Source organism: Triticum aestivum, chromosome 5A (assembly GCF_018294505.1).
Source record: "Triticum aestivum cultivar Chinese Spring chromosome 5A, IWGSC CS RefSeq v2.1, whole genome shotgun sequence".
In the NCBI taxonomy this organism is placed as follows: domain Eukaryota; kingdom Viridiplantae; phylum Streptophyta; class Magnoliopsida; order Poales; family Poaceae; genus Triticum; species Triticum aestivum.
Window position 1 is genome coordinate 74,080,240 of NC_057806.1, and position 12,849 is coordinate 74,093,088.

A 12,849-nucleotide genomic window follows, 5' to 3' on the forward strand; every position below is an offset into this window, starting at 1 on the left:
CTATCAAAGTATCCCGGATGATGTGTTCGCCTTCATTGCTGAGAAGACGACATCACATGAAGCTTGGGAGGCGATAGAGACGAATCGTCTTGGAGACGATCGCATCAAGGAGGCGAGGTTGCAAACCCTCAAGTCTGAGTTCGAGAGGCTCAAGATGAAGGACACGAAAACAATCGATGACTTTGCTCTCCGGATGACAACCATTGTCAATGGGATACGAGGGCTTGGAGAAAAGTTCGAGGAGACAACCGCCGTTAAGAAAATCCTTCGAGCTGTCCCGCCAAAGTTTCTCCAGATTGCATCTGCCATAGAGCAGTTTGGCGATTTCAAGACGATGACTATGGAGGAAGTCATGTGGAGGTTGAAGGTTCATGAGGAACGATTGCGCAGCTATGTCGAGGACGACCAAGACAGTGAAAAACTTTTGTTGACAAGATCGGAGTGGAGAGCAAGAGAGCGTCGTCGTGATAAATCCAAGGACAAGTGCTTCAATTGCCAAGACCTAGGACATCATGCTTATGAGTGTCCCAAAAAGAAGAGGGGTAAGAAGAAAAATCTGGCGGATTGCAATCTCATCCAGGATGATGAGGACGATCCGAGATTGTTCTAAGGAAAAAGAAAAAAAGAGAAAGAAAAAGGAGAAGAGAAAAAATAAAAAAAATAAAAAAGAAGAAAAATAGTCGTTGTGTTTTTTCTGTCATCTTGTCAAAGGAGTCACAGGTTGAAGCGGTGTGCACGGTGTTTCGTGAGTCATGTCCATGTCCTCATGGAGCGTCCTGGTTGCGGCCAGTGTGGATTTGGTGTGATGCTGAAGGCGGATGGTGGTAGGCGAAGCCATCGTAAAGCGAGGAGGTGTGCGACCGGTGGAGAGTGGATCTACTGCAAGCAAGTACAAGGAGTATGGTGCGGACCGAGTGCAAGGCAGCGGCCAAGAAATGGCTGTGGCACAACATTGTAGAGCAAGAAGGCGCTGCATGTTTCCAGGTGGGTCATACTCAGCATACAGACATGACATGTTTAGTCGAGTCGTAGATGTGGTAAGTTTGGATTAGGGAGAGATTGTTAGAGATTAATCGAAACTACGTATTAGAGTTGGAGACGTGGCTTGCATGCCAACGTGAGCGTCAAGTACTAGGAGTCCTAGTTTGAATCAGTTTTGGATTGCTAGGTTAGCTAGCTTCAGGTCGGTTTGGCCCCATATATACATGTGGTCATATACGTTGTAAAGAGTACCAGAAAAAGAGAAATAAAGGATCAGGAGCGACACGCCCATGTTGCTATAATCGAGTCTGGTGCCTTGTGTTCTCGCGTGAGTTTCTAGTCGGCGACTTCGTACGTATACGCGTGTGTTCCGGCCGGAGGGACTTGATCCCGGGCTTGGTACAGCTTCGTACGTGTATGCGCAGCGGAAGGCTGGTCTCAAAGGCAACGCTATTCCAACAATTGGTATCAGAGCAAGGTTCAAGATCATTGGGTGAGCACTGTGACTGCTTCGAGCAACGATCAAGAACATGGCTGAAAAAGGAGGAAGCATGTTTGTCCAGTACCCGATGCTGACAAAGGGCAACTACTCGATTTGGGCCATCAAGATGAAGGCGTTGATGCGCGCACAAGGAGTTTGGGATGCGGTGGTAGCCGTCTCCGGCAAGTTGGACGACATGATGGATCAGAAGGCGTTGACAACTATCTATCAAAGTATCCCGGATGATGTGTTCGCCTTCATTGCTGCGAAGACGACATCACATGAAGCTTGGGAGGCGATAAAGACGAATCGTCTTGGAGATGATCGCATCAAGGAGGCGAGGTTGCAAACCCTCAAGTCTGAGTTCGAGAGGCTCAAGATGAAGGACACGAAAACAATCGATGACTTTGCTCTCCGGATGACAACCATTGTCAATGGGATACAAGGGCTTGGAGAAAAGTTCGAGGAGACAACCGCCGTTAAGAAAATCCTTCGAGCTGTCCCGCCAAAGTTTCTCCAAATTGCATCTGCCATAGAGCAATTTGGCGATTTCAAGACGATGACTATGGAGGAAGTCATGGGGAGGTTGAAGGTTCATGAGGAACGATTGCGCAGCTATGTCGAGGACGACCAAGACGGTGAACAACTTTTGTTGACAAGATCAGAGTGGAGAGCAAGAGAGCGTCGTCGTGATAAATCCAAGGACAAGTGCTTCAATTGCCAAAACCTAGGACATCATGCTTATGAGTGTCTCGAAAAGAAGAGGGGTAAGAAGAAAAATCTGGCGGATTGCAATCTCATCCAGGATGATGAGGACGATCCGAGATTGTTCTAAAGAAAAAGAAAAAAAGAGAAAGAAAAAGAAAAAAAAGAAAAAATAAATAAAATAAAATAAATAAAAAAAGAAGAAAAATAGTCGTTGTGTTTTTTCTGTCATCTTGTCAAAGGAGTCACAGGTTGAAGCGGTGTGCACGGTGTTTCGTGAGTCATGTCCATGTCCTTGTGGAGCGTCCTAGTTGCAGCCAGTGTGGATTCGGTGTGATGCCGAAGGCGGACGGTGGTAAGCGAAGCCATCGTTAAGCGAGGAGGTGTGCGACCGGTGGAGAGTGGATCTACTGCAAGCAAGTACAAGGAGTATGGTGCGGACCGAGTGCAAGGCAGCGGCCAAGCAATGGCGGTGGCACAACATTGTAGAGCAAGAAGGCGCTGCATGTTTCCAGGCGGGTCATACTCAGCATACAGACATGACATGTTTAGTCGAGTCATAGATGTGGTAAGTTTGGATTAGGGAGAGATTGTTAGAGATTAATCGAAACTACGTATTAGAGTTGGAGATGTGGCTTGCATGCCAACGTGAGCGTCAAGTACTAGGAGTCCTAGTTTGAATCAGTTTTGGATTGCTAGGTTAGCTAGCTTCAGGTCGGTTTGGCCCCATATATATGTGGTCATATACGTTGTAAAGAGTACCAGAAAAAGAGAAATAAAGGATCAGGAGCGACACGCCCCTGTTGCTGTAATCGAGTCTGGTGCCTTGTGTTCTCGCGTGAGTTTCTAGTCGGTGACTTTGTACGTATACGCGTGTGTTTCGGCCGGAGGGAGTCGATCCAGGGGCTTGGTACAACTTCGTACGTGTATGCGCAGCGCAAGGCTGGTCTCAAAGGTAATGCTATTCCAACAATTGGTATCAGAGCAAGGTTCAAGATCATTGGGTGAGCACTGTGACTGCGTCGAGCGACGATCAAGAACATGGCTGAAAAAGGAGGAAGCGCGTTTGTCCAATACCCGATGCTGACGAAGAGAAACTACTTGATTTGGGCGATCAAGATGAAGGCATTGATGCGCGCACAAGGAGTTTGGGATGTGGTGGTGGCCGTCTCCGGCAAGGTGGACGACATGATGTATCAGAAGGCATTGACAGCTATCTATCAAAGTATCCCGGATGATGTGTTCGCCTTCATTGCTGAGAAGATGACATCACATGACGCTTGGGAGGCGATAAAGACGAATCGTCTTGGAGACGATCGCATCAAGGAGGCGAGGTTGCAAACCCTCAAGTCTGAGTTCGAGAGGCTCAAGATGAAGGACACGGAAACAATCGATGACTTTGCTCTCCGGATGACAACCATCGTCAGTGGGATACGAGGGCTTGGAGAAAAGTTCGAGGAGACAACCGCCGTTAAGAAAGTTCTTCGAGCTGTCCCGCCAAAGTTTCTCCAGATTGCATCTGCCATAGAGAAGTTTGGCAATTTCAAGACAATGACTATGGAGGAAGTCATGGGGAGGTTGAAGGTTCATGAGGAACGATTGCGCAGCTATGTCGAGGACGACCAAGACGGTGAACAACTTTTGTTGACAAGATCAGAGTGGAGAGCAAGAGAGCATCGTCGTGATAAATCCAAGGACAAGTGCTTCAATTGCCAAGACCTAGGACATCATGCTTATGAGTGTCCCGAAAAGAAGAGGGGTAAGAAGAAAAATCTGGCGGATTGCAATCTCATCCAGGATGATGAGGACGATCCGAGATTGTTCTAAAGAAAAAGAAAAAAAGAGAAAGAAAAAGAAAAAAAATAAAAAATAAAAAAATAAAAAAAAGAAGAAAAATAGTCGTTGTGTTTTCTCTGTCATCTTGTCAAAGGAGTCACAGGTTGAAGCGGTGTGCACGGTGTTTCAAGAGTCATGTCCATGTCCTCGTGGAGCGTCCTGGTTGCGGCCAGTGTGGATTCGGTGTGATGCCGAAGGCGGACGGTGGTAGGCGAAGCCATCGTAAAGCGAGGAGGTGTGCGACCGGTGGAGAGTGGATCTACTGCAAGCAAGTACAAGGAGTATGGTGCGGACCGAGTGCAAGGCAGCGGCCAAGCAATGGCGGTGGCACAACATTGTAGAGGAAGAAGGCGCTGCATGTTTCCAGGCGGGTCATACTCAGCGTACAGACATGACATGTTTGTTGAGTCGTAGATGTGGCAAGTTTGGATTAGGGAGAGATTGTTAGAGATTAATCCAAACTACGTATTAGAGTTGGAGACGTGGCTTGCATGCCAACGTGAGCGTCAAGTACTAGGATTGCTAGGTTAGCTAGCTTCAGGTCGATTTGGCCCCATACATATATGTGGTCATATACATTGTAAAGAGTACCAGAAAAGAGAAATAAAGGATCAGGAGCGACACGCCCCTGTTGCTATAATCGAGTCCGGTGCCTTGTGTTCTCGCGTGAGTTTCTAGTCGGCGACTTCGTACGTATACGCGTGTCTTTCGGCCGGAGGGAGTCGATCTAGGGGCTTGGTACAGCTTCGTACATGTATGCGCAGCGGAAGGCTGGTCTAAAAGGCAATGCTATTCCAACAATTGGTATCAGAGCAAGGTTCAAGATCGTTGGGTGAGCACTATGACTGCATCGAGCGACGATCAAGAACATGGCTGAAAAAGGAGGAAGCGTGTTTGTCCAATACCCGATGCTGACGAAGAGCAACTACTCGATTTGGGCGATCAAGATGAAGGCATTGATGCGCGCACAAGGAGTTTGGGATGCGGTGGTGGCCGTCTCCGACAAGGTGGACGACACGATGGATCAGAAGGCATTGACAGCTATCTATCAAAGTATCCCGGATGATGTGTTCGCCTTCATTGCTAAGAAGACGACATCACATGAAGCTTGGGAGGCGATAAAGACGAATCGTCTTGGAGACGATCGCATCAAGGAGGCAAGGTTGCAAACCCTCAAGTCTGAGTTCAAGAGGCTCAAGATGAAGGACAAGGAAACAATCGATGACTTTGCTCTCCGGATGACAACCATCGTCAATGGGAAACGAGGGCTTGGAGAAAAGTTCAAGGAGACAACCGCCATTAAGAAAATCCTTCGAGCTGTCCCGCCAAAGTTTCTCCAGACTGCATCTGTCATAGAGCAGTTTGGCGATTTCAAGACGATGACTATGGAGGAAGTCATGGGGAGGTTGAAAGTTCATGAGGAACGATTGCGCAGCTATGTCGAGGACAACCAAGACGGTGAACAACTTTTGTTGACAAGATCGGAGTGGAGAGCAAGAGAGCGTCGTCGTGATAAATCCAAGGACAAGTGCTTCAATTGCCAAGACCTAGGACATCATGCTTATGAGTGTCCCGAAAAGAAGAGGGGTAAGAAGAAAAATCTGGCGGATTGCAATCTCATCCAGGATGATGAGGACGATCCGAGATTGTTCTAAAGAAAAAGAAAAAAAGAGAAAGAAAAATAAAAAAATAAAAAAATAAAAAAAAAGAAAAATAGTCGTTGTGTTTTTTCTGTCATCTTGTCAAAGGAGTCACAGGTTGAAGCGGTGTGCACGGTGTTTCGTGAGTCATGTCCATGTCCTCGTGGAGCGTCCAGGTTGCGGCCAGTGTGGATTCGGTGTGATGCCGAAGGCGGACGGTGGTAGGCGAAGCCATCGTAAAGCGAGGAGGTGTGCGACCAGTGGAGAGTGGATCTACTGCAAGCAAGTACAAGGAGTATGGTGCGGACCGAGTGCAAGGCAGCGGCCAAGCAATGGCGGTGGCACAACATTGTAGAGCAAGAAGGCACTGCATGTTTCCAGGCTGGTCATTCTCAGCGTACAGACATGACATGTTTAGTCGAGTCGTAGATGTGGTAAGTTTGGATTAGGGAGAGATTGTTAGAGATTAATGCAAACTACGTATTAGAGTTGGAGACGTGGCTTGCATGCCAACGTGAGCGTCAAGTACTAGGAGTCCTAGTTTGAATCAGTTTTGGATTGCTAGGTTAGCTAGCTTCAGGTCGGTTTGGCCCCATATATATATATGTGGTCATATACGTTGTAAAGAGTACCAGAAAAAGAGAAATAAAGGATCAGGAGTGACATGCCCCTGTTGCTATAATCAAGTCTGGTGCCTTGTGTTCTCGCGTGAGTTTCTAGTCGGCGACTTCGTATGTATACACGTGTGTTCCGGCTGGAGGGAGTCGATCCAGGGGCTTGGTACAGCTTCGTACGTGTATGCGTAGCGGAAGGCTGGTCTCAAAGGCAACGCTATTCCAACAATTGGTATCAGAGCAAGGTTCAAGATCGTTGGGTGAGCACTGTGACTGCGTCGAGCGATGATCAAGAACATGGCTGAAAAAGGAGGAAGCGTGTTTATCCAATACCCGATGCTGACGAAGAGCAACTACTCGATTTGGGCGATCAAGATGAAGGCGTTGATGCGCGCACAAGGAGTTTGGGATGCGGTGGTGGCAGTCTCCGGCAAGGTGGACGACACGATGGATCAGAAGGCGTTGACAGCTATCTATCAAAGTATCCCGGATGATGTGTTCGCCTTCATTGCTGAGAAGACAACATCACATGAAGCTTGGGAGGCGATAAAGACGAATCGTCTTGGAGACGATTGCATCAAGGAGGCGAGGTTGCAAACCCTCAAGTCTGAGTTCGAGAGGCTCAAGATGAAGGACACGGAAAGAATCGATGACTTTGCTCTCCGGATGACAACCATCGTCAATGGGATATGAGGGCTTGGAGAAAAGTTCGAGGAGAGAACCGCCATTAAGAAAATCCTTCGAGCTGTCCCGCCAAAGTTTCTCCAGATTGCATCTGCCATAGAGCAGTTTGGCAATTTCAAGACGATGACTATGGAGGAAGTCATGGGGAGGTTGAAGGTTCATGAGGAATGATTGCGCAGCTATGTCGAGGATGACCAAGACGGTGAACAACTTTTGTTGACAAGATCGGAGTGGAGAGCAAGAGAGCGTCGTCGTGATAAATCCAAGGACAAGTGCTTCAATTGCCAAGACCTAGGACATCATGCTTATGAGTGTCCCGAAAAGAAGAGGGGTAAGAAGAAAAATCTGGCTGATTGTAATCTCATCCAGGATGATGAGGACGATCCGAGATTGTTCTAAAGAAAAATAAAAAAAAGAGAAAGAAAAAGAAAAAAAAAGAAAAAAAAAGAAAAGAAATAGTCGTTGTGTTTTTTCTGTCATCTTGTCAAAGGAGTCACAGGTTGAAGCGGTGTGCACGGTGTTTCGTGAGTCATGTCCATGTCCTCGTGGAGCGTCCTGGTTGCGGCCAGTGTGGATTCGGAGTGATGCCGAAGGCGGACGGTGGTAGGCGAAGCCATCGTAAAGCGAGGAGGTGTGCGACCAGTGGAGAGTGGATCGACTGCAAGCAAGTACAAGGAGTATGGTGCGGACCGAGTGCAAGGCAGCGGCCAAGCAATGGCGGTGGCACAACATTGTAGAGCAAGAAGGCGCTGCATGTTTCCAGGCGGGTCATACTCAGCGTAGAGACATGACATGTTTCATCGAGTCATAGATGTGGTAAGTTTGGATTAGGGAGAGATTGTTAGAGATTAATCCAAACTACGTATTAGAGTTGGAGACGTGGCTTGCATGCCAACGTGAGCATCAAGTACTAGGAGTCCTAGTTTGAATCAGTTTTGGATTGCTAGGTTAGCTACTTTCAGGTCGGTTTGGCCCCATATATATATGTGGTCAGATACGTTGTAAAGAGTACCAGAAAAAGAGAAAATAAAGGATCATGAGCGACACGTCCCTGTTGCTATAATCGAGTGTGGTGCCTTGTGTTCTCGCGTGAGTTTCAAGCCGGCGACTTCGTACGTATACGCGTGTGTTCCAGCCGGAGGGAGTCGATCCAGGGGCTTGGTACAGCTTCGTACGTGTATGTGCAGTGGAAGGCTGGTCTCAAAGGCAACGCTATTCCAACAAACCGCTCCGGGATCGGGCGCTGCCATCGGCGCCGGCGCCGGAGCCGGACTGACCTCGCCGGCTCGCCCTCGAGTGCAGCTGACTTCCTCTTCCTGCTGGTAGTCTCACTCCTCCTACTACTACCGCCAGCCTCCATCTCCTTTGCTTGAGACGGCTGCTAGTCCGACGGTGAGGAGAATTAGGTTTCGAAGTTTGGTGGTGGAGGTCAGGATCGGAGCAGGACGAGGGTAGCTTTTGAGGATGACAGCCGAACCCTACTGTCCGATGTGAGTAAATGGTAAGATGGCGTGAGCAAGTAGAAACTTCCCGCGGTGTGACATGTGGGCATGGGAGCAAACCTTTAATGGGCGTCAAAAAGGATATCCGTCCAGCTGCAGCTTTAATTTGTTGCAAAAGAGAAGGGCGTCAAAGCTAGCGACAGCCAGGAGACGGTGGATCGCCGGGACGGCGGTGAGTCGGGAATGAGGGACCAATACATTCAGTGTTCTGACATTTTATGGAATTCCTTGTAGTTTCTTCAGTCAGTAACAACGATCGAGGGATTAACACATTACACTGTTCTGACAGTTTTTACCGTGGCGATTCTATGCGAAGGATCATCAGAAGGGCATGGCTTCCTCCACCAATGCTTCTTTTCGATTTCATATTTCATGTGCACCGTTGCTTCCTCCAACCTTCCTCTCTATTTTTCATTGCTCCCCAACAATCGAGTCCTCCATCAAACTAAAATTTTAGATGAAGACCATCAACCTAAGTGAAGATCCATTTAGCCAATAACCCAGCCGGGCCAGGGGTATATTCACTTATAATTAATTAATAACAATAAGACAGGGGCAGTCCCTGTCCATCCCAGCTACCCCTGCTACGTGCTCGTTTTCTGCCTTGGAGTCGGCTCCGCTTGGCCACCTCGCTAAGGTGGCGGCGGACTTGGCCATAGTGCTCCGGGGAGAGATCCCCCCCCCCCCCTGCTAGTTCAGATTGATGCTATTCGCGCGAGGGAAAACCTCGATGGGCGTCTTGCCAAGGCCCGTGCACTCCTTCCGACCTCCTCGGGCGCCCCTTTCGGGACTGCCCCGAGCGTTCAGCCGCATGCGGCGGCCAATCCTCTGGAGATCCGGGGCCATACCCGCTCTCGCACAACAGCCCTCCGTACCCAGACACTAGTAGAAAAGGGTCAAACGTGAAGCACATTAGTGCTGGTTTGAGTTTGTGCCGGCACTAATGTGTACATTAGTGCCGGTTCCAATGGCTAGCCGGGCCGCTCTCATTAGTACCCGTTCGTGGTGAACCTTTAGCACCGGTTCGTGCCACGAACCGGTACTAAAGTGAGTGGTGGCAGGATGTTGTCAGTCCGGGGCCCCTCCAGCACCTTTAGTACCGGGTCGTATCACGAACCGGTACTAAAGGTCGTCCTACATAGACCCTTCGTCCATCCGAGCTCGCTCTGTTCTTCCCCTTTCCGCTCTCCTCTATGTTCTTTTCCCTCTTCCTCTCAAGCTCATCACACATTTTTCCCAAGATTTGAAGGCCCCCATCCATTCAAATGATCACAAAGGTTAGCAACTCTTTCCTTTCATCTCTCATTGCTAGATTAGCTCGTGCAATGCTTTATATAGTGATTGATTTTTGAGTTTAGTAATTTGGGAGGAATTATATATATGTGCTAGTATTTGATTTATATGCAATTTTAGGTCAAAAATAACACTTAGTTTTGCATATGTAGGTGTGGTTTACTTAGTACCTTCTAAATCTCCGTCGTAACCACCGTCGATCACTCGCAACATCCCGTCGCCGGCACCACCTTGTGGTGAGCCTCTTGTTCATGAAGTTTTATATAAAAAAATGTTGTTTGTGTGATTTTGATATATAGTTACTCGTATAATTATCTTACCCATACGTTGTTTGTTATGCATAGTGCCATGGTTTTGATATCCGTCCCCGTCGGCCCTCATCCGGGTTATTATTCGGATGTGGTATATTCTCTTTTAAAAGTATTCATTGCATTTCGTGTTTATGACAAATTATGCCCATCAAGTTGACATAGATATTTGTATGTAGGAGGTAGTTGAACCCAAAATTCCAACCGACCCTATTGTCGAGAGGTTAAATTTAGTTGAAAGAGATAACGAGGATTTGAAGGAAAAATTGAAAAGAATTGAGGGGGAGAAGATGGAATTGGAGTTGCATGTTGCCGATGTCGTCGATGATCACAAGATTAAGATGGAGAAAATGCGCTTGAAGATTAGAAAGATTAGAAAATATGCCATTCATAGTGAGGCTTGGTATCATTATGCTGTTGGATCAATTGTTACCTTAGTTGCAATCTTCATCGCATTTGTTGTTGCATTTAAATTCTTTAGCTAGAGAGTTGTTTGTTTGTTGCATTGAAGTGTTGTATGCTCTTTATGTATGAACTTTATGTATTGTATTAATTTGATGTTTTCAGTGCTGTGTATTGAAGATGAGCCGGCAATGGATGTACGATGACCGACGCTCTCCCGAGTTCATTAATGGTGTGTGTACTTTTCTGCTTGCGGCTGAGGCAAACAAGCGAGCGGATGGTTTTATGAATTGTCCATGTGCTGGCTGTAAGAATGGTCGCAATTACTCTACGTCAAGAACTATTCACGTCCACCTGTTTGAGTCCGGTTTCATGCCCCACTATAATGTTTGGACCAAGCATGGAGAAAGAGGGGTTATGATGGAAGATAATGAATAAGAAGAGGACGACGACAGCTATCCTGGCCATGGGTTCCCTGAATACGATGATACAACAATGAGGGAACAAGCCGAGCCGGTAATGCGGGAAGAAGCTGAGCCGGCAATGCGGGAAGAAGCTGAAGAAGAGGCATCGGATGAGCCCGTTGATGATCTAGGTCGGGCCATTGCCGATGCAAAGAGAAACTGCGCAAGTGATTTGGAGAAGAAGAAGTTGCAGCGCATGTTAGAGGATCACAAAAAATTGTTGTACCCGAATTGCGTAGGTGACAAGAAAAAGCTGGGCACCACACTGGAATTGCTGCAATGGAAGGCAGAGAATGGTGTATCTGACAAGGGATTTGGAAAGTTGCTGGTAATGATAAAGGATATGCTTCCAAAGGACAACGAATTTCCCGAGAGTATGTACCAAGCAAAGAAGGCTGTCTGCCCTCTAGGGTTAGAGGTGCAGAAGATACATGCATGCCCTAATGATTGCATCCTCTACTATGGTGAGTACGAGGATTTGAACGCTTGCCCGGTATGCGGTGCATTGCGCTATAAGATAAGACGCGATGACCCTGGTGATGTCGAGGGCGAGCGCCCCAGGAAGAAGATTCCTGCCAAGGTGATGTGGTATGCTCCTATAATACCACGATTGAAACATTTGTTCCAAAGCAAAGAGCATGCCAAGGCGATGCGATGGCACAGTGAAGACCGTAAGAAAGACGGAAAGTTGAGAGTACCCGCTGATGGGTCGCAGTGGAGAAAAAATGAAAGAAAGTACGGGAAGGAGTTTGCAGATGACGCAAGGAACATATGGTTTGGTCTAAGTGCAGATGGCATTAATCCTTTTGGGGAGCAGAGCAGCAACCATAGCACCTAGCCTATGACTCTATGTTTGTATAACCTTCCTCCTTGGTTGTGCATGAAGCGGAAGTTCATTATGATGCCAGTGCTCATCCAAGGCCCTAAGCAACCCAACAGTGACATTGATGTGTACCTAAGGCCATTAGTTGAAGAACTCTTACAACTGTAGAATGGAACAGGTGTACGTGCGTGGGATGAGCACATGGGGGAAGAATTTGACCTAAAGGCGTTGCTGTTCATGACCATCAATGATTGGTCTGCTCTCAGTAACCTTTCAGGACAGACAAACAAGGGATACCGCGCATGCACGCACTGTTTGGACGATACCGACAGTATATATTTGGCTAATTGTAAGAAGAATGTGTACCTGGGACATCTTTGATTTCTTCTGAGCAGGCATCCCGTAAGAAAGAAAGGCAAGCATTTCAAAGGTGAGGCGGATCACCGGACGAAGCCTTGCCCCCGTACTGGTGCTGATGTACATGATATGGTCAAGGATTTGAAGGTGGTCTTTGGAAAGGGTCCTGGTGGACAACCTGTTCCGAATGACGCTGACGGACGCGCACCCATGTGGAAGAAGAAATCTATATTTTGGGACCTGCCCTATTGGAAAGACCTAGAGGTCCGCTCCGCAATCGACGTGATGCACGTGACGAAGAATCTTTGTGTGACCCTGCTTGGCTTCTTGGGCGTGTATGGGAAGACAAAAGATACACCTGAGGCACGGGAGAACCAGCAACGTATGCACGGAAAAGACGGCATAGATCAGGGTCATGCAAGCTACTCTCTTACCAAAGAAGAGAAGGAAATCTTCTTTGAATGCCTGCTTAGTATTAAGGTACCGTCTGGCTTCTTGTCGAATATAAAGGGAATAATAAACATGGCAGAGAAAAAGTTTCAGAACCTAAAGTCTCATGACTGCCACGTGATTATGACGCAACTGCTTCTGGTTGCATTGAGGGGGCTTCTACCAGAAAATGTTCGATTAGCCATTGTGAAGCTATGTGCATTTCTCAATGCAATCTCTCAGAAGGTAATCGATCCAGAAATCATACCAAGGTTAGAGAATGATTTGTCAGTTTGGAGTTGGTGTTCCCACCATCCTTCTTCAATATCA